Source organism: Rana temporaria, chromosome 12 (assembly GCF_905171775.1).
Source record: "Rana temporaria chromosome 12, aRanTem1.1, whole genome shotgun sequence".
Lineage (NCBI taxonomy): Eukaryota > Metazoa > Chordata > Amphibia > Anura > Ranidae > Rana > Rana temporaria.
The window spans coordinates 124,169,005-124,195,844 of NC_053500.1; the positions used below are offsets into that span (position 1 = coordinate 124,169,005).

At 45.3% G+C, this 26,840-nt stretch overlaps 1 protein-coding gene across 4 annotated transcripts in view; it reads left to right on the top strand.

The window, feature by feature from the left end:
• Positions 1 to 26,840, top strand: part of DLGAP4 (DLG associated protein 4) — a 248,170-nt gene that overhangs the window by 88,460 nt on the left and 132,870 nt on the right. For all 4 annotated transcript variants that reach the window (XM_040330514.1, XM_040330516.1, XM_040330517.1 and 1 more), the window contains exon 2: positions 16,518 to 16,595. The gene's annotated coding sequence lies outside the window, so the exon portion shown is untranslated. The remainder of the gene's footprint in view (positions 1 to 16,517; positions 16,596 to 26,840) is intronic.

Consider the following 26,840-nt stretch of genomic DNA (forward strand, 5'->3'; position numbering starts at 1 on the left):
CGTACAACACGTACGACGGCACTATAAAGGGGAAGTTCTATTCGGATGGCGCCACCCTTGGGGCTGCTTTTGCTGATTTTGTGTTAGTAAAAGACGATTTGCGCTTTTCAGTCTGTTACAGCGTGATGAATGTGCTTACTCCATTATGAACGCTAGTTTTACCAGAACGAGCGCTCCCGTCTCATAACTTGCTTCTGAGCATGTGCGTTTTTTTCACACACGACCATTTTTTACAACCTTAGAAACGACAACATTAAAAACGTCGTGAAAAAATAGAGCATGTTCCAAATTTTTAATGGCCATTTTTTAGATTGTGAAAAATGCTCTGGAGCCCACACATGATCGTTTTTAATGACATTAAAAAAAAACTTTGGGCCAGATTCATGTAGATTTGCAGCGGCGTATCGTATCCCGTTTACATTACGCCGCCACAAGTTTCCAGCGTAGGTGCTTGATTCACAAACCACTTGCGTGTAAACTTTCGGCGGCGTAGCGTAAAGCCGTCCGGTACAAGCCCGCCTAATTCAAATGGGGCGTGTACCATTTAAATTAGGCACGCTCCCGCGCCGAACGTTCTGCGCATGCTCCGTTTGGAAATTTCCCGCCGTGCTTTGCGTGAAATTACGGCGCCCCGACGTGTTTTTTGAACGGCGCCGTGCGTAGCGTACTTTCGTATTCCCGGACGTCTTACGCAAAAAAAAAAATATTTAAAATTCGACGCGGGAACGACGGCCATACTTTAACATGGATAGTGTCATTTTACACCATCTAAATAGCACACTTAACTTTACGACGGGAAAAACCGACGTAAGAGAATGCGACGAACGTGCGTACGTTTGTGGATCGCCGTAAACAGCTAATTTGCATACCCGACGCTGGAAAACGACGCGAACTTCACCCAGCGGCCGCCGGAGAATTACACCTACGATCCGAAGGCGTACGAAGACGTACGTCTGTCGGATCTATGCCAAAAGCCGTCGTATCTTGGTTTGAGGATTCCAAATCAAGATACGACGCGGCAAATTTGAAAATACGCCGGCGTATCAGTAGATACGCCGGCGTATTTCTGCTGTGAATCTGGCCCTTTATTTTTTAGAACCCGAAAAACGGTCGGGTGTACGCGGCATCAGTGTAAAAAGCTCTCTCGTGACAGTGTTAAAGTTACATTTGTTTTTTCAAGTACAAATAATGAATCAGTAAAAAAAAAATATGTAATGTAATTAATTCCCATGCACACATAGAACACAACCCACATAACATACTTGTACACACAATTAGGATGCATAGATAAGCATGAGATCCCCAATGCACTAAACTCATTAATTATCATCACATTAGGGGCAGGGGAGGATATACCATTTGTGTAGACTGTGCAGCTGCACGGGGGGCCTTTGGGACTTATTTATTGTAGAAATGGGCCAGATGGGTGTTGGGAGCCCTTCCACCGTCACATAGACCTATACACAATTTCCAATCAATGCACAATAAATACGATTTTTTTTGTACTTAGTGCAGTCCTCCTTCACTTACCTCATCCTTCCATTTTGCTTTTAAATGTCCTTATGTCTTCTGAGAAATCCTCACTTCCTGTTCTTCTGTCTGTAACTACACACAGTAATGCGAGGCTTTCTCCCTGGTGTGGAGTGTCGTGCTCGCCCCTATGACGGCTGTCATAGGGAACGACGATCAGTGATGTCACACCCCAAGCCACGCCCCCACACAGTAGTAATCACTCCCTAGGAAACACTTAACCCCTTCAGCGGCCCTTACAGGTTAACCCATTCACTGCCAGTGTCATTTTCACAGTAATCAGTGCATTTTTATAGCACTGATCGCTGTAAAAATGACAGTGGCCCCAAAATAGTGTCAAAAGTGTCCGATGTGTCCGCCATAATGTCGCAGTCATGATAAAAATCACTGATCGCCGCCATTACTAGTAAAAAAAAAAATATTAATATAAATGCCATAAAACTATCCCCTATTTTGTAGACGCTAAAACTTATGCACAAACCAATCAATTAACGCTTATTGCGATTTTTTTTTTTAACCAAAAATATGTAGAAGTATACGTATTGGCCTAAACTGAGGAAAAAAAATGTTTTTTTAAAATATATTTTTGGGGGATATTTATTATAGCAAAAAGTAAAACATATAGATTTTTTTTTCAAAATTTCACTCTATTTTTTTTTATAAAAAATGCAGAGGTGATCAAAAACCACCAAAAGAAAGCTCTATTTGTGGGGAAAAAAAGACGTCAATTTTTATTTAGGAGCCACGTCGCACGACCGCGCAATTGTCAGTTAAAGTGTCGCAGTGCCGAATCGCAAAAAGGGGCCTGGTCCTTTAGCTACAAAATGGCTCCGGGGCTTAAGTGGTTAAAGCTCATCTCTGCGCACGTACATTTTTATTTTTGGAATGCCAGCAATCAGTTGGGGGGGAGGGGGGAGGAATAGGAGATCCTGGAGATCAGCTTTAAATATACACATACAGTATTTCTCCTATAATGTTATCACTATATACCGTTTTATCCTTTTTATAGTAGGATTTTTGAGATGCTGTTGTTTAGTTAGTTTTCTTGTCCTATTTTTTTTTTTTTTTTTGAGAAATATGATTTTCAGGGGGTCTTTTACAAATATTTTTGCAAACACTTTTACGAAGCTTCAGAGTTTCAAAACGGGGTTAAGGTGAACAACTAAACATGGATTCGCTTTGCTAAGTGAACGTCCTCTACCTCCTTATAAGACCAACCCCGGAGTGTATATAGTGCTACATTATATATTTATGGCCTATCGAGTTTTGGAGAGGTTTCAAAATCTTACTTACAGTGAAAAGGTATGAATAAAAAATGGCATCTAGCGTTTTAAAAAAGAAAGACTTCCTTCCCAATTTATTAATATCTTTAAATTTAAATCCAGTGTCAGTATTAAAAAAAAAATCGGGAAATTTTACCCCCAAAACCTGTGTTTCCCTCTTTTGGTGGGTTATAGACATTGGGTGGGTTATAGACATCGTTCCCTAACAGCTTCTAATCTGGCATGCAACCGGCCCTCTAGCTAACTATGGGCCGTTAGATGCTTAAAGCGGGAGTTCACCCCAAAAAAATGTTTTAACCTTAGATTGATGCTCATTTTTTCAAGGGGAATCTGGTATTTTTTTTTAAATCAAAGCCGTACTTACCGTTTTAGAGAGCGATCTTCTCCACCGCTTCCGGGTATGGTCTTCGGGACTGGGCGTTCCTACTTGATTGACAGGCTTCCGACGATCACATACATCGCGTCACGAGTAGCCGAAAGAAGCCGAACGTCGGTGCGGCTCTATACGGCGCCTGCGCAGCGACGTTCGGCTACTTTCGGAAAATCGTGACGCGATAGATGCGACCGTCGGAAGCCTGTCAATCAAGTAGGAACGCCCAGTCCCGAAGACCATACCCGGAAGCGGTGGAGAAGATCGCTCTCTAAAACTGTAAGTACGGCTTTGATTTAAAAAAAACTACCCGATTCCCCTTCACAAAATGAGCCTCAATCTAATGTTAAAAATGAACATTTCCAGGTGAACCTCCACTTTAACCTGGCTCTACTCAATGCTATTTTACTGAACCCTGAGCTAAAGCTAGCTAGAGAATCCCAGAAAAAGGTAACAGGAGCCCGATATAAACTTTATTCTCATTCTTCACCTAAAAAAAAAAATATATATATATATATATATATATATATATATACATACATACAACAGAACAGACTTTGCTGTCTGGCACTGTGCATGTGGGATAATAAAATAGAACAGACACTTCTGTCACCAGACTTACACCAGATACACACAGAAGCTGCAACAATAATGCTGCGTACACACGATCTGAATTTTCGATGAAAAAAGTCTGATGGACTTTTTTCAACAGAAATTTTGATCGTGTGTAGGCCCCATTGGACTTTTTTCCGTCGGTGTTTAGAAATAGAACATGTTTTATTTTTTTCCGATGGAAAAAAAAAAACGATAGGAAATTCCTATAGCCTGTGTGCAACTCCGATGGAGAAAAAACGCATGCTCAGAATCAAGTCGATGCATGCTCGGAAGCATTGAAATTAATCGGACAGTGTGTCGGAATTTAGTCGGACAGTGTGTATGCAAGACTGATGGAAGTCAGCTTCATCGGAATTCCGACGGAAAACTCCATCGGATTTTATTACATTGGAAATTCCAATCGTGTGTGCGCGGCTTTAGAAAACAGAAACTCTTGCCTAACAGTCTCTGTTTCTAGTCTGGATGGAATACAACAGCAGCAGCGTCTGGATGGCAGATAAAGCAGTCCAATTCTGTTTCTACTAACTGTGAACTCCCCTTTTAAGATATCATAGTCCTCCAATCGGGGTTTCTGACTCAGCTAGCAGGGACAGGAAGTCCATAACCCGCAATTTTTTTTTTCAACAGAAGGAATCTTTATTGGAGGAAAAACATCAGTTTATATGTGAATAGCTGTAGACAATACATGAGAACAAAGTGAGTCGTCTAACAGAAAGCAAGCAGGTTATCGCACAACTAGGAGGTATATCATCAGACAGGTCAAATCCTACATTAGAATCATTAAATTCTGACAGAGGGCATGCATGCATATAGTTACCAGGACTACCTATTAACTCTGTGATAATTAAAGCAGGACTTCACAAACTCAAGAACAAAAAAATTATATTCTACCTGACCAGCCCTGTGATGTGATGTCTATATCTTACCAGAAAAGTCCTTTTAAATGCTTGTAAATTAACCTAAAATAAAAACAATATACCGTATATACTAGAGTATAAGCCGAGTTTTTCAGCACATTTTTTTGTGCTGAAAATGCCCCCCTCGGCTTATACTCAAGTCACCTTTTTTGCGCCTGATCTCCCAGACTTTGGGGACCCGGTACCGGCCAGCCATAGGTCTCCTGGACCCCACATATAGCCCCACTCTTCCTCTACCAGTGTGCAAAGTTTGCTGTCTGGGGGACCTATGGCCGGGGAGCACTGATTTTTCAAAGCCGGGCACCCCTTCTATATACTCCCATGTTAAACGCAAGTCTAGTCATGGGCACAGTGAGGCATGGGCACAGTGAGGCATGGGCACAGTGAGGCATGAACACAGTGAGGCATGGGCACAGTGAGGCATCGGCACAGTGAGGCATGGACACAGTGAGGCATGGGTACAGGGAGGCATGGGCACAGTGAGGCATGGGCAAAGTGAGGCATGCACATGGACACAGTGAGGCATGGGCACAGTGAGGCATGCACATGGACACAGTGAGGCACAGTGGAGGCATGCAGATGGACACCCTAGGCTTGTACTCGAGTCAGTAAGTTTTCACCAGTTTTTAGTGGTAAAATTAGGTGCCTCAGCTTATATTCGGGTTGGCTTCGACTCAAGTATATACAGTAGCTTCCTTCCAAGCTACAAATCCCTCCGTTCCCCCCCCCCATGTAATGAAAAGGAGTCCAAATCAGAAGGGCAGCTTAGGGTGACAACCATGGCTCCCTCCATTGATACAGTGGAGAAGTGAGTGTAGTGGAGGGAGTATACTATTCAAAGGTATACCCATTGAAAATAAAGGAAAGTAAGCTTGAAAAAAAGGTATTAGATATACTTTAATAAATGGAAAGGACTCCTGTATCTTTGAAACACCTTGTGATGCTAGGATGGAGGAAGTCAGGTGAAAACGCAAACCTAGTAGCTGTCCAATGCTGCAGATATCAATAATATAAGGGCTCCCAATGTATCATACCCCCATATAGCTTGGTTGCATTAACAACATTTACTGTATGTTTTAGTAAATGTGACATTTTGTTTTATTTTAGGAGATATTTTTTTTCTTAAACCAGGATCACTCTTTAAATACAACAGAATACAATTAAAGTTTAATTTAGCAATGTTAGTTGCAAATGTTAATACGTTTTTAACAGAAGAACGGAGAAAATGAAAGAATAGAAATGACTATTATGTGCCAGAGAGCCATTTGTAAAATGCATATGACAATAAATTGTTGAAAATTTCAATTTCAACAAATGTAATAAAAAGTCTATTTTCCGGTTTAATTTGACTTCTCTGGGGAGTAGAATTGTTACTTTGTATTTGCATGCGGAATCCACAAGACTTTTTCCAAAATTGCTGTATCCGAAGGCTGCATTGCAATGTAACAGTATTGTATTCCCTAGAAATAGTCCGTTGTGTCCTAATAGTAAGTAGGTCATCCTATTTGGACAAGACTGAGTCATTTATAACACAGAAAAAATGTGTGCCAATGTAATCATGAAATGTCAGCTTGAATTTTTAGCAATACCCCCTTGAACATAACATGGACTATTAAGTCATTCTGCATCCTCTGACATCCAGGTATATAAATTCCTTAGATCTATCAACTGCTGACCTGCAACAACTGGAAGAAATACAGAGGCAAGATCAAGTGATCTTTTCTTAAATTAAAACACAAGGTAATTTAAGAGGCTAGGTTTACATTTCTGCGCGCCAGGAAACGCGTGCAAAATCTTCAAAATCTTCTCTGCATGTCTGCAGGTAAGGCAGCGAATTCATTGAAATGACTGGGCTGCCCTACATGCAGCCACACAGATGTAGGCCTCGTTCCCACCGGGCGTTGCATACCCGTGCAAGCATGGGCGTCCGCTCCATAGGGCAAGGGGGGGCAATCGCCCCCCCTTGAATCGAGAAGGTGTTGAAGAGTGAAAACACCCCTCCGCAACTGAAGCAGTGACAGCGCAGCGGTGACAGGCATGTTAGAACCGGGAGAGAGAGGCAAGCTGCTGGCCATGGCGTGGCAAAGGGGGGTCTGGTGCAGAGTAAAAAACCACCCCCTTCTCTCGTGGCCGCGGGCTGTCTAAGCAGTCCCGGGCCAGATGTCACACAGGCACAGAGAGCAGAGTGAAGCCGCTTCTCCCCCTCCAGTGTTTGTGTATACAGGGGGAGGGAACCTGCTGTGCTGATCTGAGGTACTGAATGGGATGGGGGAGGGGGGTCAGTCTGTGTTGAAGGGTGGGTTTGTGCTGAATGGGGGTCCACCGGTGCTGAAGGGGGGTCTGTGCTTAAAGGGGGTCCTTCTGTGCTGAATGGAGGGCTCTGTGCGGAATGGGAGGGTCTGTGCTGAGGGGGGGGGGTCCATTTGTGCTAAATGGAGGGTTCTGTGCTGAAGGAGAATCCATCTGTGCTGAATGGAGGGGTCTGTGCAGAATGGGGAGGTCCATCTGTGCTGAAGGAGGGTCCACATGTGCTGAAGGGGGGTCTGTACATTCTCTAGGCTATATTTATATGGGCATGGAGTGAAGCTGAATTATCTCAAGAGCTATTTCACACTGCCAGCTGACCGCGTTATCGGTAAAGCACCGCTAAAAATCGGCGCTTTGCCATCGTTTTAGGTGCGCCATTTGGCCGCTAGCGGGGCGCTTTTAACCCCCGCTAGCGTTTGAAGAAAGGGTTAAATGTGACTGTGTATCGCCGTTGCCAAAGCGCCCCCCCCCCCCTGAAAAAAAATCAGCGGACGCCCATGCGTGCAAGGCTATGTTTACCTGTCCGACAGACAGTGTGGGTTTGAGGACATGCACCCACACCCACACGGATGTCATATTGGGAGCAGAGGCCATGTCTGTGCACAGAGGCGGCTCTCTAATTAGCAAATTAGGTGGTTGCCTAAGGCCTCGCACTCACAGGTGCCTTGCGGCCGCCTAATTTTCCTGTGATTGTGACCACTGTCTTGGGGGGAGAAAACTATAGAAATCTGTTGGTAAGATCTATTCCGGTTAATCAACATCGTTACGCGTAGCCTTGATCAGGGAGCATTGACATTGTGATTCAGCACCTAAAACCAGAAAGAATCATACCGCCAGGGAGGTTAAAAACATATGACATTCTTACCTGACCCTAAATGGCCGAATCTGGTGCACGATGTGCGCTACATGGTCACACTTGAATCTGGTGCACGATGTCCGCTACATGGTCACACTTGATTCTGGTGCACGATGTCCGCTACATGGTCACACTTGAATCTGGTGCACGACGTCCGCTACATGGTCACACTTGAATCTGGTGCACGATGTCCGCTACATGGTCACACTTGATTCTGGTGCACGATGTCCGCTACATGGTCACACTTGAATCTGGTGCACGATGTCGCTACATGGTCACACTTGATTCTGGTGCACGATGTCCGCTACATGGTAACACTTGAATCTGGTGCACGATGTGTAAACCCGCTTTAGCCATTGAATCTGGTGCACGATGTCCGCTACATGGTCACACTTGAATCTGGTGCACGATGTCCGCTACATGGTCACACTTGAATCTGGTGCACGATGTCCGCTACATGGTCACACTTGATTCTGGTGCACGATGTCCGCTACATGGTCACACTTGAATCTGGTGCACGATGTCCGCTACATGGTCACACTTGATTCTGGTGCACGATGTCCGCTACATGTAACACTTGAATCTGTGCACGATGTGTAAACCCGCTTTAGCCATTGAATCTGGTGCACGATGTCCGCTACATGGTCACACTTGAATCTGGTGCACGATGTCCGCTACATGGTCACACTTGGATCTGGTGCACGACGTCCGCTACATGGTCACACTTGAATCTGGTGCACGATGTCCGCTACATGGTCACACTTGAATCTGGTGCACGATGTCCGCTACATGGTCACACTTGAATCTGGTGCACGATGTCCGCTACATGGTCACACTTGAATCTGGTGCACGATGTCCGCTACATGGTCACACTTGAATCTGGTGCACGATGTCCGCTACATGGTCACACTTGAATCTGGTGCACGATGTCCGCTACATGGTCACACCTGAATCTGGTGCACGATGTCCGCTACATGGTCACACTTGAATCTGGTGCACGATGTCCGCTACATGGTCACACTTGAATCTGGCGCACGATGTCCGCTACATGGTCACACTTGAATCTGGTGCACGATGTCCGCTACAATGGTCACACTTGGATCTGGTGCACGACGTCCGCTACATGGTCACACTTGAATCTGGTGCACGATGTCCGCTACATGGTCACACTTGAATCTGGTGCACGACGTCCGCTACATGGTCACACTTGAATCTGGTGCACGATGTCCGCTACATGGTCACACTTGAATCTGGTGCACGATGTCCGCTACATGGTCACACTTGAATCTGGTGCACGATGTCCGCTACATGGTCATACTTGAATCTGGTGCACGATGTCCGCTACATGGTCACACTTGAATCTAGTGCACGATGTCCGCTACATGGTCACACTTGAATCTGGTGCACGATGTCCGCTACATGGTCACACTTGAATCTGGTGCACGATGTCCGCTACATGGTCACACTTGAATCTGGTGCACGATGTCCGCTACATGGTCACACTTGAATCTGGTGCACGATGTCCGCTACATGGTCACACTTGATTCTGGTGCACGATGTCCGCTACATGGTCATACTTGAATCTGGTGCACGATGTCCGCTACATGGTCACACTTGAATCTAGTGCACGATGTCCGCTACATGGTCACACTTGAATCTGGTGCACGATGTCCGCTACATGGTCACACATTGAATCTGGTGCACAATGTCCGCTACATGGTCACACTTGAATCTGGTGCACGATGTCCGCTACATGGTCACACTTGAATCTGGTGCACGATGTCCGCTACATGGTCACACTTGATTCTGGTGCACGATGTCCGCTACATGGTCACGCTCCGCCATAATGTACTTGTTCATGGCCAGGTTTCGTTTTCTAAAAATCAGGGCACTAAAATGGGGCAATTTTGTGGCTTGATTGTGCATAGCAGGAGTTGTAATAAAATGTGAGATAAGGGAGAATGTCAAGTAACACATGCGGCTCTCAGATATACAGACATTTAATCCTGTTAATGATATTAATTAAGAAGCAGTAAGGGGTCTGGTTTCTGCACTGATAGCTAAGCTTAGTGAAAGACCAAATGAAGGACATGTAAGGGATGGAGTGTAAGATGAAAGGAAGGCGAAGGGGGGGGGGGAGGGGAGCCATAGATATAAGGGTCAATATTCCGAAGCTACGCAGATGTAGAATTCATTATTGGCTGGTGGTTTCTCCTTAATGTGTGCTCAGTGATATGTACTAAACAGGATGTGTCGTGTTCATACAAAGCATACTTTGCATCCATCTGCGTGCTTTGTTGTGACACCCTGGTTCTAGCTGCTGGGTGTAGAGGGAATATTTTTGTAGTTTAAAATAGTAAGGTCCCACTTTATCTGACCACTATGCATGTTAATGATGTATATGTACCGCCGCCGCAGCTGCTTCTGGTGCACGGTACACAAAAGCTCTCTGTGCACAATACTCATATGGAGACGTGTGCAGCATAACATTAGAGAGAGTATCTACATAGAACTCAATACATGAAACTGCATGTCACAGCTGCATGCTTATGCAAGATCCATTTTGTTAAATGAGCCTTTAATTTGGGTCAGAATAAATTCTCATGCATATTAATGGAAACGTCTCCGTTACTGGCAGGGGCCATGCTCCTTGTGCTCCTGAGACTTCTTGAGTGACGTCACCAGGCTGCAGGCTTTCGGTCCGTTGGCATGGATTAAAGTGCACCTGTCATTTAGAAGTAAACATCAGGGGTTAGATTCAGCATTGATTTACGCCGGCGTATCTATAGATACGCCGCGTAAATTCAAAGCTGCTCCGGCGTATCTTTTTTCTGTATTCAGAAAGCAAGATACGCCGAAATTAGCCTAAGATCCGACTGGCGTAAGTCTCTTACACCGTCGTATCTTAGGGTGCATATTTATGCTGGCCGCTAGGTGGCGCTTCTGTTGTTTTTGGTGGAGAATATGCAAATGACCTAGATACGCCGATTTACGCTTTTTCTGCGTAAGGTTACTCCTGCTATTAGGAGGCGCATTCAATGTTAAGTATGGCCGTCGTTCCCGTGTCTGGTCTGGGACTGAGGCAGGAATAGACTGTTCACTTTGCAAGGGAAGTTGCACTTTGCCACGAAATTGTCCCCAGAGCTTAGCGAATAAGGTTAAAGCTCTGCTTATATAGATCATCCAATCATGTTCAAGAATACCCTTGCAAATTGAATAGACTACTCATCTTTAATAAATCAGCATCCAGATGTCCAGATGCACCAGGCCAGCCGATGAACTCTCCAGTAGCCATAAATGACTGACAGCTCCATCACCTAAATTAGAAGGCTGGAGCTTTCTCTAGCTTGTGAACTGCACTCTGATGGCGATCCACTCTTGGCATGAACACAAAAATATAAATGAAGTAACCTTTACTTGGTTGTTTTCTTATGACGGATGTAGCACACAGCAGGCGTTGAGGCAGAAAAGTACAGAGCACCTGCTGAGAGCCTACCTTGAAGCCTATCGAAGATTGCTGAGAGCCACACATAGCTTATGAGATACTTGCTGAGGATCAGCAGAGGTTCCTGGAAAGGCTGAACAGTACCTGTAAGAGGTGGCTGAGCTGTAACCTAGATGACAGTTGGCAGGGGGGGGGGAACATACTGAAGGATGGGGGGCATAGCATATGGGCAGCAGCTGGTCATGATTCATGATACAGATGGTTTGCATTACCGGGTAATGAAGGATATTATATCTGATGTTCTAAGCATATCTGGAGTTGTACGGATAAAGGTGATCAGCGACCAGGGGGTTTTGACTTAATTTTTCTAAGCTGCAATTTTTCGGCGGCCGCTAGGTGGCGTTTCCGTCGAATTCCGCGTCGAGTATGCAAATTAGCTAGTTACGGCGATCCATGAACGTACGAGCGACCGGCGCATTTTTTTACGTCGTTTGCGTTCGTCTTTTTCCGGCGTATAGTTAAAGCTGCTGTTATGAGGCGTACTCAATGTTAAGTATGGCCGTGCTTGCGCGTATAAATTTTTACGTCGTTTGCGTAAGTCGTTCGCGAATAGGGATTTGCGTAGAATGACGTCACCGTCGGAAGCATTGGCTTGTTCCGGGTTAATTTTGAGCATGCGCACTGGGATACCCCCACGGACGGCGCATGCGCAGTTAAAAAAAAACGTTGTTTACGTCGGGTCACGTGAATCCCGTGCCCTTATGCCGCCAAAGATACACTACGCCGCCGTAACTTACGGAGCAAATTCTTTGAGGATTCGAAAAAAAAAAAAAAAGTTACGGCAGCGTAGTGTATCTTAGATACGCTGTGCCCGGCGGAAGATTACGCGCAGGTACGTGGATCTGCCCCTTTATGTGTTACAGAAATAACTCTGTTTTCCATGTTTTCCTAGACCTGCTTATGACATTGTCTCTGCAGCTCCATATACTGCAGCCAATTACACCTCCCCGTATCCTCTGTTTCTGTGCCCTACAGACATTGTGTAACACCTATACTTTACTCTGACATCTTTGAGTTGCTTGTGGTTCCGGAGATGCTCGCGGCTGCCACATCTATCTAGCCAGCTGTAATCAACACTGTATGTGGCGTGACAATTACATTCAAACTTGTGCAGCGCATCACAGGCCATTACCCCGGTCTAATGCGGATAGAAGGTCTCTACAGAATCGTTGGGTTATTGACAATGGCTTTCTTCTGTCTGAAGTTAAGGGAATTTTCAAAGAAGAATTGGTCTGGTGGAACTCGTATTTAAAACATCTGCTTTGCTGTGCTGTGTCTGACCCTGACAGGTCCATCCTGGCTGTCAGTCCCCATGGAACCAGAAGGCAACGCAAAGCTTAAAGCGTATCAAGGACCGGCCTTTGGGGTGTGCGAGCTGTGCGGCCGCACGGGGCACCATGGGCAACAGGGGCGCCCCGTGCGGCCATCACAGCTCGCAGAATGTGAGTCGCAGTCAGTTACTCACATGATCATCACAGGAGTCCGACTCCTACGAGTCACAGCAGCAGGCACTGCCAGGTCCCCCTGCGCGCTGCCAGGTCCCCCTGCCCTGGGACTGGGTGAAGAGCAACGCATCGGCTGCGGCACCTGAAAAAAAAATGGCTGCTGCCGGCCCCGACAGGCACACTGCGCCGCTGCTGCTCGGAGTTGGGAAGGCCTGAAACGCTTGGCTATTCTAGGGAAGACGGCGCATGCGCAGTGGCGTCTAAGCGCCGGGCGCGCCATTTTAAATGCAAAGCCGCACCGTCCACCGAAAGTTAAGTCACACTGAGCCCCTGGCCCTGCATGCATCTACTTTTTCAGATAAAAAGAAAAAAGTATTTACTTTTAAGGGACTTAACATAAGAAAAAGTTATTGCGTCTACTAACTACGGGAAAGATTTATGTCATTTTTTTTTTTTACTAGTAATGGCGGCGATCTGCGTTTTTTGTGGGATTGCGGCGGACAGATCTGACCCCTAACTGACATTTTTGACACTTTTGGGGGTACCAGTAAAATTACTACAGTAATCAGTGCTAAAAATATGCACTGTTACAGTAATAATGCCATTGGCAGGGAAGGGGTTAATACTCTTGGTGATCAAGGGGTTAAATGTGACCCTAGGGGAGTGATTATTTGTTACAAATATTTTTTCCCTCTTTGTGTATGTTTAGGTGACCAGGGGGCAAGGGGAAAAAAATGGGGGGGGGGGGCTCACATCGCACTTTCTCTTCGCAAATCGTGTGTACCGAGGCATTAGTGCATTAAAGTGAATGGGCCGCGTTTTATTCCATTCCTTGTATATTCCACAGTGTTTTTAATGAAGCAGATACACCTACTTGTACTTTTCTCTGCTGCTGTTTTTTTTTCAGCTTTAAAGCTAAACTCCAGGGAGATATAAAAGCATAATTTAATCCAATTATGTATTCATTAAAAAACATAATAACATGTATTTATTTAATTTGCATAATTCCTGAATTTGCCTTATTATAAGACTCCTTTGATGCCCTGTGTAGCAGAACTGATGGGAGGGGGAGGGAAGAACCAATTAGGGCTCTAAACTGACAACGTGCTGGTGTAGAGCAAAAGGCTGACCCAATAAGTGGGCTGCTATTCATTCATTTACCAATCACAGTTTGGGGCGGGGCTTAGACCAAGCTCTACTGCAATTTTGCAAAGTAGACTGCAGACAGGTCCTGAGCCTTGATTCCCCTTTAGCAGATAGAACAGGGTACACATACTGCATGTATTTTAACTGTGTATTTAGCGGTTTGCTTGGATTAAAGCTTTAGAGGATGAAATCTTCAGTGCCTTGAAAAAGTATCATACCCCTTGACATTTTCTACATTTTGTCATGTTACAACCAAAAAACGTAAATGTATTTATTGGGATTTTATGTGATAGACAACACAAAGTGACACATAATTGTGAAGTGGAAGGAAAATGATAAATGGTTTTACATTTTTCTTACAAATAAATATGTGAAAAGTGTGGTGTGCATTTGTATTCAGGCCCCTTTTACTCTGATACCCCCAACTAAAATCTAGTGGGACCAATTGCCTTCAGAAGTCACCTAATTAGTAAATAGAGTCCACCTGTGTGTAATTTAATATCAGTATAAATACAGCTGTTCTGTGAAGCCCTCATAGGTTTGTTAGAGAACCTTAGTGAACAAACAGCATCATGAAGGCCAAGGAACACACCAGACAGGTCAGGGATGAAGTTGTGGAGAAGTTTAAAGCAGGGTTAGGTTATAAAAAAATATCCCAAGCTTTGAACATCTCACAGAGCACTGTTCAATCTATTATCCGAAATGGAAAGATTATGGCACAACTGCAAACCTACCAAGACATGGCCGTCCACCTAAACTGAGAGGCGGGCAAGGGGAGCATTAATCAAAGAAGCAGCCAAGAGGCCCATGGTAACTCTGGAGCAGCTGCAGAGATCCACAGGTTGGAGAATCTGTCCACAGGACAACTATTAGTGGTGGACTTCACAAATCTGGCCTATGGAGGAAGGGCAAGGATAAAGACATGATGAAACAAAGCCATAAGAAGTCCTGTTTGCAGTTTTCGAGAAGCCATGTGGGGGACACAGCAAACATGTGGAAGAAGGTGCTCTGGTCAGATGAGACCAAAATTAAACTTTTTGGCCTAAAATCAAAACGCTATGTGTGGCGGAAAACTAACACTACACATCACCCTGAAGACACCATCCCCACCGTGAAACATGGTGGTGGCAGCATTATGTTGTGGGGATGCTTTTCTGCAGCAGGGATGGGAAGATGGATGGAGCCAAATACAGGGCAATTTTAGAAGAAATTATCTGTTATGCCCTGTACACACGATCGGTCCATCCGATGAAAACGGTCTGATGGACCGTTTTCATCGGTTAAACGATGAAGCTGACTGATGATCAGTCGTGCCTACACACCATCAGTTAACAAAACGATTGTGTCAGAACGCGGTGACGTAAAACACAACGATGTGCTGGAAAAAACGAAGTTCAATGCTTCCAAGCATGCGTCGACTTGATTCTGAGCATGCGTGGATTTTTAACCGATGGACGTGCCTACAAATGATCGTTTTTTTTTCTATCGGTTAGGTATCCATCGGTTAAATTTAAAACAAGATTGCTTTTTTTTAACCTATGGATAAATAACCGATGGGGCGTACACACGATCGTTTTGGTCCGATAAAAACGGTCCATCAGACCATTCTCATTGGTTTGACCGATCGTGTGTACGCAGAATTCGAGTCTGCAAAAGACACGAGACTGGGGCGGAGGTGCACCTTCCAGCAGGACAACGATCCTAAACATACAGCCAGAGCTACAATAGAATGGTTTAGAGCAAAGCATATTCATGTGTTAGAATGTCCCAGTCAAAGTCCAGACCTAAATCCAATTGAAAATCTGTGGCAAGACTTAAAAAATGCTGTTTACAGACGCTCTCCATCCAATCTGACAGAGCTTGAGATATTTTGCAAAGAAAAACGTCCCTCTCTAGATGTAGAAAGCTGGTAGAGATCCCCAAAAAGACTTGCAGCTGTAATTGCAGTGAAAGGCGGTTCTACAAAGTATTGACTCAGGGGGGCGCTATACAAATACACCCAACACTTTTCACATTTTTATTTGTAAAAAATTTGGAAAACCATTTATCATTTTCCTTCCACTTCACAATTATGCCAGTTTGTGTTGGTCTATCACATAAAATCCCATGAATACATTTAGGTGTTTGGTTGTAACATGACAAAATGTGGAAAATCTCAAGGGGTGTGAATACTTTTTCAAGGCACTGTAAGTAATGGCCCCTTAAACATGTCTCTGGGCCTTACGTTGGCTGGAATTGTCTGCCTTGTTCGATGTTCTGATTTTTTTTTCTTGTGCCGCTGCTTTACATCCCCCATCTGCACAGATTTCCTCTTCTCTAGAAATACAGTCATTTTCATCTTTGGCTTAGGGTCCTTCAAGCCTTGTCGCTGTTTGATTGCACCCGGCTTATTTTCCTCTCTCCGGCTCTCCGCTCTGGATCCTGTTCTGTGTCCTGGCAGCATCAGAATCTCTCTCTCTCTTGCTCAATCTTCTCTTTCATGTTTCCTACCTCCCGTCTCGTACTCAACCCGCTTACTTTTTTTTTTTTTTTCTGTCTTCCAGGCTAAAAAATAGGCAGAGGGTTTGCGGAGGGAGGAGAACAGGTGACAAAACGAAGATGGAAAAATCCATGGAACACAGGTACGTCATTTAAGGGGAAGAATGGCGGAATTAATGACTGCATGAGCTGTTAAAGGGGATTCCACTTTCAGCTAGAAAGTATTAGCCAGATTCAGGTAGGGGCGCGTATCTTTAAGGCGACGTAGCGTATCGTATTTACGCTACGCCGCCTTAAGTCAGAGAGGCAAGTACTGTATTCACAAAGCACTTGCCTCCTAACTTACGGCGGCGTAGCGTAAATGGGGCCGGCGTAATTCAAATGAGGATGGGGGGCGTGTTTTATGTTAATGTTTGGTGACCCAACGTGATTGACGTTTTTTACGAACGGCGCATGCGCTGTCCGTGTACATATCTCAGTGTGCATTGCTCCAAAGTACGCCGCAAGGACGTATTGGTTTTGACGTGAATGTAAATTACGTCCAGTCCCATTCACGGACGACTTACGCAAACGACGTAAAATTTTCACATTTCGACGCGGGAACGACGGCCATACTTAACATTGGCTACGCCACCTAGGGGGCAGCTTTATCTTTACGCAGCGTATCTCTTACGGAAACGGCGTATCTTTACTGCGACGGGCGCACGTACGTTCGTGAATCGGCGTATCTAGGCATTTGCATATTCTACGCCGAACTCAACGGAAGCGCCACCTAGCGGCCAGCGTAAATATTGCACCCTAAGATACGACGGCGCAGGCCGTCGTATCTTAGATAGGTTTAAGTGTATCTCAGTTTGAGCATACACTTAAACTTACGACGGCGCAGATTCGGAGTTACGTCAGCGTATCTACTGATACGCCGGCGTAACTCTCTATGAATCTGGCTATAAGAAACCCCCCTAACCTGCAGGTCAATGTAGATTGGCAGGGGCCTTCTTTCTTATAACTGATGCTATTTGTGTGTTTTTAGAGGGGGGTTAAAGCTCTCGAAGATGCTTGGCAATTTTTTTGGCACTATACAGTGGCAGTGCAGAAAATAACGGGAACTAATGGGATTTATGGGAGGAGCTCACAATTTGGGGTTTTGATCTACTTATTGAGAGTATGGGTTCTCTGCATGAAAAAAAGGTTCTTGCTTGATTGAAGAAAAAAAAATTGCAAAACCTATGGCCAGCCTTAAAGGTTTACTAAAGTTACAGGGCTAGATTCAGATAGGTGAGCGGATCTTTAGATCCGCGTAACCTATCTCATTTACGTTACGCTGGCGCAAGTTTTTCAGGCAAGTGCTTTATTCACAAAGCACTTGCCTGTAAAGTTGAGCCGGCGTAACGCAAATCCCCCGGCGAATTCAAATTCCGCGGGGTAGGGGGCGTGTAAGATTTAAATCAGGCGCGTCCCCGCGCCGAACGAACTGCGCATGCGCCGGCCGCGACTGTATCCCAGTGCGCATGCTCCAAATCACGTCGCTATTTTGTCAATGAAAATGATGTGAGCGTAACTTACGCCAAGCTCAATTGTGAATCGACTTACACAAACGACGTAAAAATGTAAAACTCGGCGCGGGGAACGACGGCCATACTTAACATTGGCTGCGCCTCATAGACCCAGGGCTAACTATACGCCGGAAAAAGCCGAACGCAAACAACGTAAAAAAAAAGCGCCGGGCAGTCGTTCGTTTCTGAATCGGCGTAACTCCTCATATTGCATATTCGGCGCGTAAAAGATACGGAAGCGCACCCTAGCGGCGGCCTGGATTGCAGCTTACACCTGGCGGATCTTAGGGAGATCTATGCGTAACTAATTCTATGAATCAGTCGCATAGATACGACCGTCGGAACTCAGAGATACGACGGCGTATCAGGAGATACACCGTCGTATCTCTTTCTGAATCTAGCCCACATTTTTTTTTTTTAAATAACAAACATGTTATACTTAGGGTACTTTTGCACAGAGTGTGATAAGGATTGATAACCCCTGACACAACCTCAGGGCATAACCCATTCTGCCTCTGACCCAAATTATGAAAACATGCAGAAAGCAAGGGACAGTCTGCTTGCTTCTGTGTCCAACCGTCAAAAGAGGCCGAACCCTTTTATTATCACAGCTTTATAGACAAAATGACATCATTCATATGAGCACAACTGATTGGTCAGTCCATATAAGGGTTTCTTCTTGTGACGTTTATTCTTGCCACGAGGCACACTCAGACGCACGGGGTCCTCCACTCAGACTCACAGGGTCTTCATTCGATGGAGGGGGTCAAAAGGAGTGAGTAACAGCTGTCTTCACTTAATAGTTAAACCATCTGTCTTCATTTTTTTCCTCAGGCTAAGATGTACTGTAACTCTATACTCTGTCATAACTTCTTTTAAGGAAAGTAATATTGTATATACCCATATATATAGATCAAGAAATAAAAGAAATAAAAAAATATAAGAAAGAAAAGCAACATTTGAGTGGTTTAGACAAAAGTAACAAACACAAAATAATCATTTTTTTTACCTCCACCACAAGTGGCCCCCGAACCTGGTCTTCTGGGGTACCTCAGGGGCTGTCTCCGCTCTCCCCATCCCCCGAAAGGACTCAACACCTTCATGCGAGCGAGCAAGCATGGTGTTGAGTTCTTGCAGGCGTGCTCCCGTGATACAGCCGACTGTATCACTCCGCCCCGCCCCCCAGGGCGCGCCGCTACATTGGATGTGATTGACAGCAGAGCGAACCAATGGCTGCGCTGCATTCAATCAACCAATGAATGAGCCGGGAAGACGGCCGAGAAGCCTGCGCATTCACGGCACGGGACTTTCGAGGGGTCAGGTAAGTAAAGGGGGGGTTTGGAGGGCCTCATCCGCAGATGTTTTTTCACCTTAATGCGATAAAACTTTTACCTTTACAACCCCTTTAAAGTGTTACTAAACCCAGGACCATACATTCACTATATCTGGTCTCCCACAGAACATGGAAATTCAACTATTTTAGTAAATATAAACTGCTAAATACCTTTTCTCCTTAGCAGTATATAGGAGTCTTGTGACTTCTATCAGATCCTGGTAAAGCTTGTAGGAAGAGTTTTCATACTAAGCTGTCCTATCAGGATCCAGGACTCCTGACCCTCTGTCTGGACAATGCTGATTGGCCTTGCGCTGATCACATGCACTCTCCCAAGAAAAAAATAACTCTCCAGCAATACACACCAAACTGAGCATGTGCAGCCTGACTCCAAAGGCTCTATACTGCCCAGACATGTTCTGGAGTCAGTCGAAGAAGAGGAGAATCTGTGCATACAAGATCAAGCAGTCTTTTTACGAAATGCAGAGGATTAACCCCTTAGGTTCCACAGTGAGTATAACAAGCATGCTTTACTGCACTTTAAGCCGGCCATAGACAGATCAAAATTCTGGCAGTTCAGCAGAAACTAGCAACATTTTGATCCGTCTATGGGCAGTCTATCAGTTGACTTCATTATAACCAGCCCGTCTGGCTTTTTTTTCACCCAATCACTGCTGCCAGTAGTGATCATTGTGTTCTGCCGGTGGGGAAATCTTACCACACTCCCCGTCGGCAGAACACAATTATGCTGCAGGAGGAAATTCCCCATCAACGCTGATTGTGTTGATAGGGAAATGGACCAATTTTCTTTCTTTCAACCCATATCAGGCCATAGATTATACAAGTTAAAGGAAAGAAAATTGCTCAGTCTCTCCTACAGCGATATTGTGTTCTACCAGCGGGAGTGCGGGGAGCCTTCCCTACCAGTAGAATACAATGATCACTGTTGGCGGCTATAGCCTCCGGCAGTAATCGGGCAAAAAAAAACCCTGAGGCCAATCCATTGATTACCTTCAGTACAACCACGCTGCCCTTTTGTCTCTCTCTTATGGACAGCAACTATAGTACACAACAAAGGGGACAAGACAATGATAAATTAGACAAAGAAAATATTTTTTGGCCAGTTGTTGTAAGGACCGTATTGAAGACGTTTTTTGTTTAATTGGAGTTTTTCTTTTGGGGGATTTAAATGTTGAAGTGAAGAATTATATTTGTGGTGGACATGGAAAACGGTAAATGCAGAAGGAAGGGTAGGAAGTGTACGTCTTGGTATTTGGAACAAGGTTATATCCCTTGACACATTCAACTAGAACACAGTCCAAATTTAAACATTGCCAGCTGCCTTGTGAATGTATTCCAGTATTAACATGTCACATCCCAAACTGTTAAGAAAAGTAAGTGGATAATGGGGCACATTAGAGAAAAATAGAGGGACAACTGTGCACATACAGTGGGGGGGTCTGTGCATGGCAACCAATCAGTTTCTAGCTTTCATTTTCGGAACAAGCTGAAACTAGACTATGATTGGTTACTATGCACAGCTGCTCCAGATTCAGATTCAATTTTAGGGCTCGTTTACAATCTCTGCGTTCACTGCGTGTTTTACATGTTTGGATTGGTTTTCAGTGTATTTTTTAGAATATCATTTATTTCAACTGTGGTTTTTTTTTTTGCGCACGTTCATGCGCATTTGAATTTGCTTGCGCTCATGCTCTTTTGCATGTATTCGCAGTGCGTACTGGTGCAGAAAAATGCTGCATACTGTACTCTTTTTAAATGCGGAGTGAAGTTCTTACTTAACCGATGAAGCTGACTCATGGTCCGTCGTGCCTACACACCATCAGTTAAAAAAACGATCGTGTCTGAACGCGGTGACGTAAAACACAACGACGTGCTGAAAAAAATGAAGTTCAATGCTTCCAAGCATGCGTCGACTTGATTCTGAGCATGCGTGGATTTTTAAACCGATGGACGTGCTACAAACGATCGTTTTTTTTCTATCCCTTATGAATCCATCGGTTAAATTTAAAACAAGTTGGCTTTTTTTTAACCGATGGATAAATAACCGATGGCGCCCACACGCCATTGGTTTGGACCGATGAAAACGGTCCATCAGACCGTTCTCATCGGTTTAACCTATCGTGTGTACGCGGCCTAAGTGTAGCAATAAGTTGCTATATGTTGTACCTTCATTAAATGTAACCATATTACTACACTTAGTGGCTCCTCTCTTCTTTTTTATACTCAGTTGTGACATGACGCTACTTGTATATCAAGACATCGCTTGTATATCACGTCAAAATTTATAAAAAAAATTAGCTTGTCTTGCAAAACGCTCTCAAACCAAGGTTTTACTGTATAGTAGTTCAACTAACTCAGTCACAATTTACCATGTAAAGTAAATGCTTGTACTGATGTACTCCTTTCTGGCACATATTTAATGATATCTGGTCCCAAGTCAAGCAAGGCAGCATCTTTTCCTATTAAGAAAAAGCACGCCGGGAGGGTGGATTATGTCATAGCCTAGCACAGTAATGGCGACCCTTGACACCCCAGATGTTTTGGAACTACATTTCCCATGATGCTAAACTACACTGCAGAGTGCATGAGCATCATGGGAAATGTAGTTCCAAAACATCTGGGGTGCCAAGGGTCGCCATTACTGTCCTAGAAGATCAATGTCATGAAACTGAAACACAGCCAGAAGCTATTGTACACGCCTCTGTCCTCCTGCAGGGCAGGCAGCCAATGAGGTTTTAACTTGGGACAAGATTTCAAGTAGATGACAACACAACTCCCAGGCTGGAGACTCTATCTGGTCAGCCAAAGTTATAATATACAGTGAACAACAGAGGTGCATATTTATTGCACCTGTCCACATAATAACTCTTCAAGCAGTTGGACTGCTTCCAGACCAAAATGGGCTATACTATAGACAAGCCGGATGGGCTCTATGTGAGGTCTTCATACAAACCAATAAATAGGAAGTTCTATGTGAAGCTGGATTCCCAGAACCGTAGGATTTAAACCAATGGAAGCATAATCTTGTATAAGGCTAGGTATAATCATCTGGCATATCTGTGTGTGATTCCTACATCCACTGCCAATAGCTCACTCCTTACTGTACCCACTGTAGCCTGGCATTTTCTGTACACAGCACGCCTGTTCTTCTTCCACCCAGGCTGTGTGTACACTCTAGTTCCAGCGTTGGCTGCACATCATTGCTCAGGACCAACTTCCAGAGAGTGAAAACATTGGACCATGTCTACAAGATGTGCGTCGGCATGGCCACTTGTAATGACCATCATGGGCACATGTGACAGGGTGACAATTCAGGGGCACAACTAAGAGACAGTTCTCATCCTATAGCAAGAAGCATCTGAACAAAGACCGTCACAACAAGATCATCATGCACTATTTTTAAAAGCTGCAGATTTAATACACATCTTCAGGTAAAAAAAAATTCCCATGCAATGGAGTTGTACCTGCACTGCACGAGTTAACTGCTAGTTTTCGTCTAGGGGAGAAGAGAAAGGAGATAAACTTACCTAACAACTGGCATCTGATTGTATGCCACTGCTGTTTGGCTAACATATTTTTGCCACGCTCCTTCAATTTTTAGTTAGAAGGACATTGAATAGAATGGTGCCAACAGGGCAAAAAAAACTTGGTTGCTTCATCAGTGACCAGCTGACATTTTCCCCGTGTATGGTCAGCTTAAGTATATTTGTTGAGGTTTAACACTTGAGCATCTATGTCTGCCCCACAAAGGACCTCCTAAAAGAAAGGTTCGGCAACATTGGTACATTGTCCCTACAGCTGGTCTGCCAGTATTGGCGTCATGAGCAGACCCCAGCCCACGCTCACACATACCGGGATTTTTTGATGCCTACATTGCCTGCACAGGGGGGGGGGGGACAGTTAGACAGCTGGTCTCAACCACTTGGCCATAGCTTACTGCCAGGCCTCTCGTCTCTGAGGCCTCCAGCCAACTGCAGATTCCTAACCTCTCACAGTGCCTCCCAGCTCTCAGATTGACTCCCAACCTCCCATAGTGGTCCACGGTGCCCCAAGGCCCCCTAAGAGCCCTCAGCTTCCACAGTGCCCCCCAACCTCCCACAGTGACACCCAGCCTCCTCCAGTGCCCCCCCCCTCAGCTTGCTGCAGAGCCGAATGCACCCCACTTCCAACAGTGTCCCACAGTGCGTCCCCAGCCTGCTCCAGAAACCTCATCCCCCTTAGGGTCACCAAATCTGCCGAAGAATCCCCCAACCCACTCGACAACCACCATCCCTCTCAACCATAGGTGTGCGCAGCCTATTACATTAGGGTGTGCACCCCAAAGCTCAAACACACATGCGTATCTAAATATATATATATGGCAATGGACAGTGTCAGTAGAACAGTTGATGGTGTCAGTGGGCAACGACTGTTGTAGTTTATTTTTATTTTATTTTATTATTACTTTTTACAATTTTTTTTATTTTATTATTTATTACAATATTTTTTTATTATTTTCTTTTACAATTTTTTAGGAGCACCATTGGGGGGCTTTGGTTAGATATCAGGGGCCTAAACAGACCCCTGATATCTCATTTTTGAGACAGAGAAAGGAACTGAGGATAGAGATTCCCTAGTCCCTTTCTCTGCAGCCAACCAGCAGGGGGAATCTGTGCAGCACAGGGTGATTAGGGCGTGCCTGGGCACACCTGGCACACCCTGTGCGCACGCCTATGCTCTCAACAATGACACCCAGCCCCATCCAGAGCCTTCCAGCAGTTCAGTACGTGTTTTCCCATATGTTCATTGTGTACATTTTAATCTTGTTATTCTCTTGGGGCAGGGAAGGTTTTGGAAGAATTTAACAAGCCCTGACCTAAAAAAAGTGGCGAATAGGATATCAGGATAGGATAGGATATCATGGCAGTTAGGTCTATTTATTCCAATAGTGAGGAAAAATGATATCTGGCCCTGTCCATTATAAACAAGGGCACAGTGATACATATCTGTGCATGCTACAGAGACCTTGGTGTTGATTTTCAGATATATAGCAGAAAGGAAGCAGCACTGGAGGAGAGGCAGTGAGCGTTGCACACCTCGGTCAGAAAGGTTAAACGGGAAAGATTAATATTCTGATTAAGCCGTTAGGATTGAGCGGGTATGATCCTTGGCACTGGGAGCACTCCTACCCCTCCTGCCCATTATTGCATGCTGTAAAGAAACCATGTGGAGGGGGTGAGAGGAGAGAAACTGTAATTTCTATCAATGTTCTTATCTCTCTAATCCAAAGCCAGGGATGGGTGAGAGGGAGGGACAGTCACAAGGGCAGTGATATAAGAAGAGACAATACATGGAGATGAGCGTGAGAACCTGACAACCCAGAGACAGAAGAGGGACGCCAGGGAAAGAAGAGTCTGTAATAACAGATTTCATGGAAAATAGAATTGAAAATACATTATCTGCAGAATCTATGAATTTTAATGCTGAACTCTCGGCAAACAGCTAAATACATAGTAGTAGAACCCATAAGGAAGCTGATTTACCTTGCAGAGTATTTGTCTGTCCATCTATCCATTTCTGAGCTGTGCATAGCCCCAAAACACGGTACAGCCAGGTGGACAACAACACTTGCCTTTAGCATCGTTTCTCAACCTTTTTTTCAGTAGCGGCAACCATCAAAAGTATGTAAAATCTCGAGGTACACCAGTCTAAAAAAACAGAAATGTTACTTAGCAGTAGGAAACCTGAGCCTGGGGCTCTTTGATGAAATTAACCTCACATTAGTGGTCCTTCCATCACATCAGAGGTCCCCCATCACATCAGAGGTCCCCCATCATATCAGAGGTCCCCCATCATATCAGAGGTCCCCCATCATATCAGAGGTCCCCCATCACATCAGAGGTCCCCCATCATATCAGAGATCCCCCATCATATCAGAGGTCCCCCATCATATCAGAGGTCCCCCATCATATCAGAGGTCCCCCATCACATTAATGGTCCTTCCATCACATCAGAGGTCCCCCATCACATCAGAGGTCCCCCATCATATCAGAGATCCCCCATCATATCAGAGGTCCCCCATCATATCAGAGGTCCCCCATCACATCAGAGGTCCCCCATCATATCAGAGATCCCCCATCATATCAGAGGTCCCCCATCATATCAGAGGTCCCCCATCATATCAGAGGTCCCCCATCATATCAGAGGTCCTCCATCATATCAGAGGTCCCCCATCATATCAGAGGTCCTCCATCATATCAGAGGTCCCCCATCATATCAGAGATCCCCCATCACATCAGAGGTCCCCCATCACATCAGAGGTCCCCCATCACATCAGAGGTCCCCCATCATATCAGAGGTCCCCCATCACATCAGAGGTCCCCCATCATATCAGAGGTCACCCATCATATCAGAGGTCCCCCATCATATCAGAGATCCCCCATCATATCAGAGGTCCCCCATCACATCAGAGGTCCCCCATCACATCAGAGGTCCCCCATCACATCAGAGGTCCCCCATCATATCAGAGATCCCCCATCACATTAGTGGTCCCCCATCACATCAGAGGTCCCCCATCACATCAAAGGTCCCCCATCACATCAGAGGTCCCCCATCACATCAGAGGTCCCCCATCATATCAGAGGTCCTCCATCATATCAGAGGTCCCCCATCACATCAGAGGTCCCCCATCACATCAGAGGTCCACCATCATATCAGAGGTCCCCCATCCCATCAGAGGTCCCCCATCACATCAGAGGTCCCCCATCATATCAGAGGTCCCCCATCATATCAGAGGTCCCCCATCACATTAGTGGTCCTTCCATCATATCAGAGGTCCCCCATCACATCAGAGGTCCCCCATCATATCAGAGGTCCCCCATCACATTAGTGGTCCTTCCATCATATCAGAGGTCCCCCATCACATTAGTAGTCCTTCCATCACATCACAGGTCCCCCATCACATCAGAGGTCCCCCATCACATCAGAGATCCCCCATCACATCAGAGGTCCCCCCTCATATCAGAGGTCCCCCATCACATCAGAGGTCCCCCATCACATCAGAGGTCCCCCATCATATCAGAGGTCCCCCATCATATCAGAGATCCCCCATCACATCAGAGGTCCCCCATCACATCAGAGATCCCCCATCATATCAGAGGTCCCCCATCATATCAGAGGTCCCCCATCACATCAGAGGACCCCCATCACATTAGTGGTCCTTCCATCACATCAGAGGTCCCCCATCACATCAGAGGTCCCCCATCACATCAGAGGTCCCCCCTCATATCAGAGGTCCCCCATCACATCAGTGGTCCCCCATAATATCAGAGATCCCCCATCACATCAGAGGTCCCCATCATATCAGAGGTAACCCCATCACATCAGAGGTCCCCCATCACATCAGAGGTCCCCCATCACATCAGAGGTCCCCCATCACATCAGAGGTTCCCCATCATATCAGAGGTAACCCCATCACATCAGAGGTCCCCCATCATATGAGA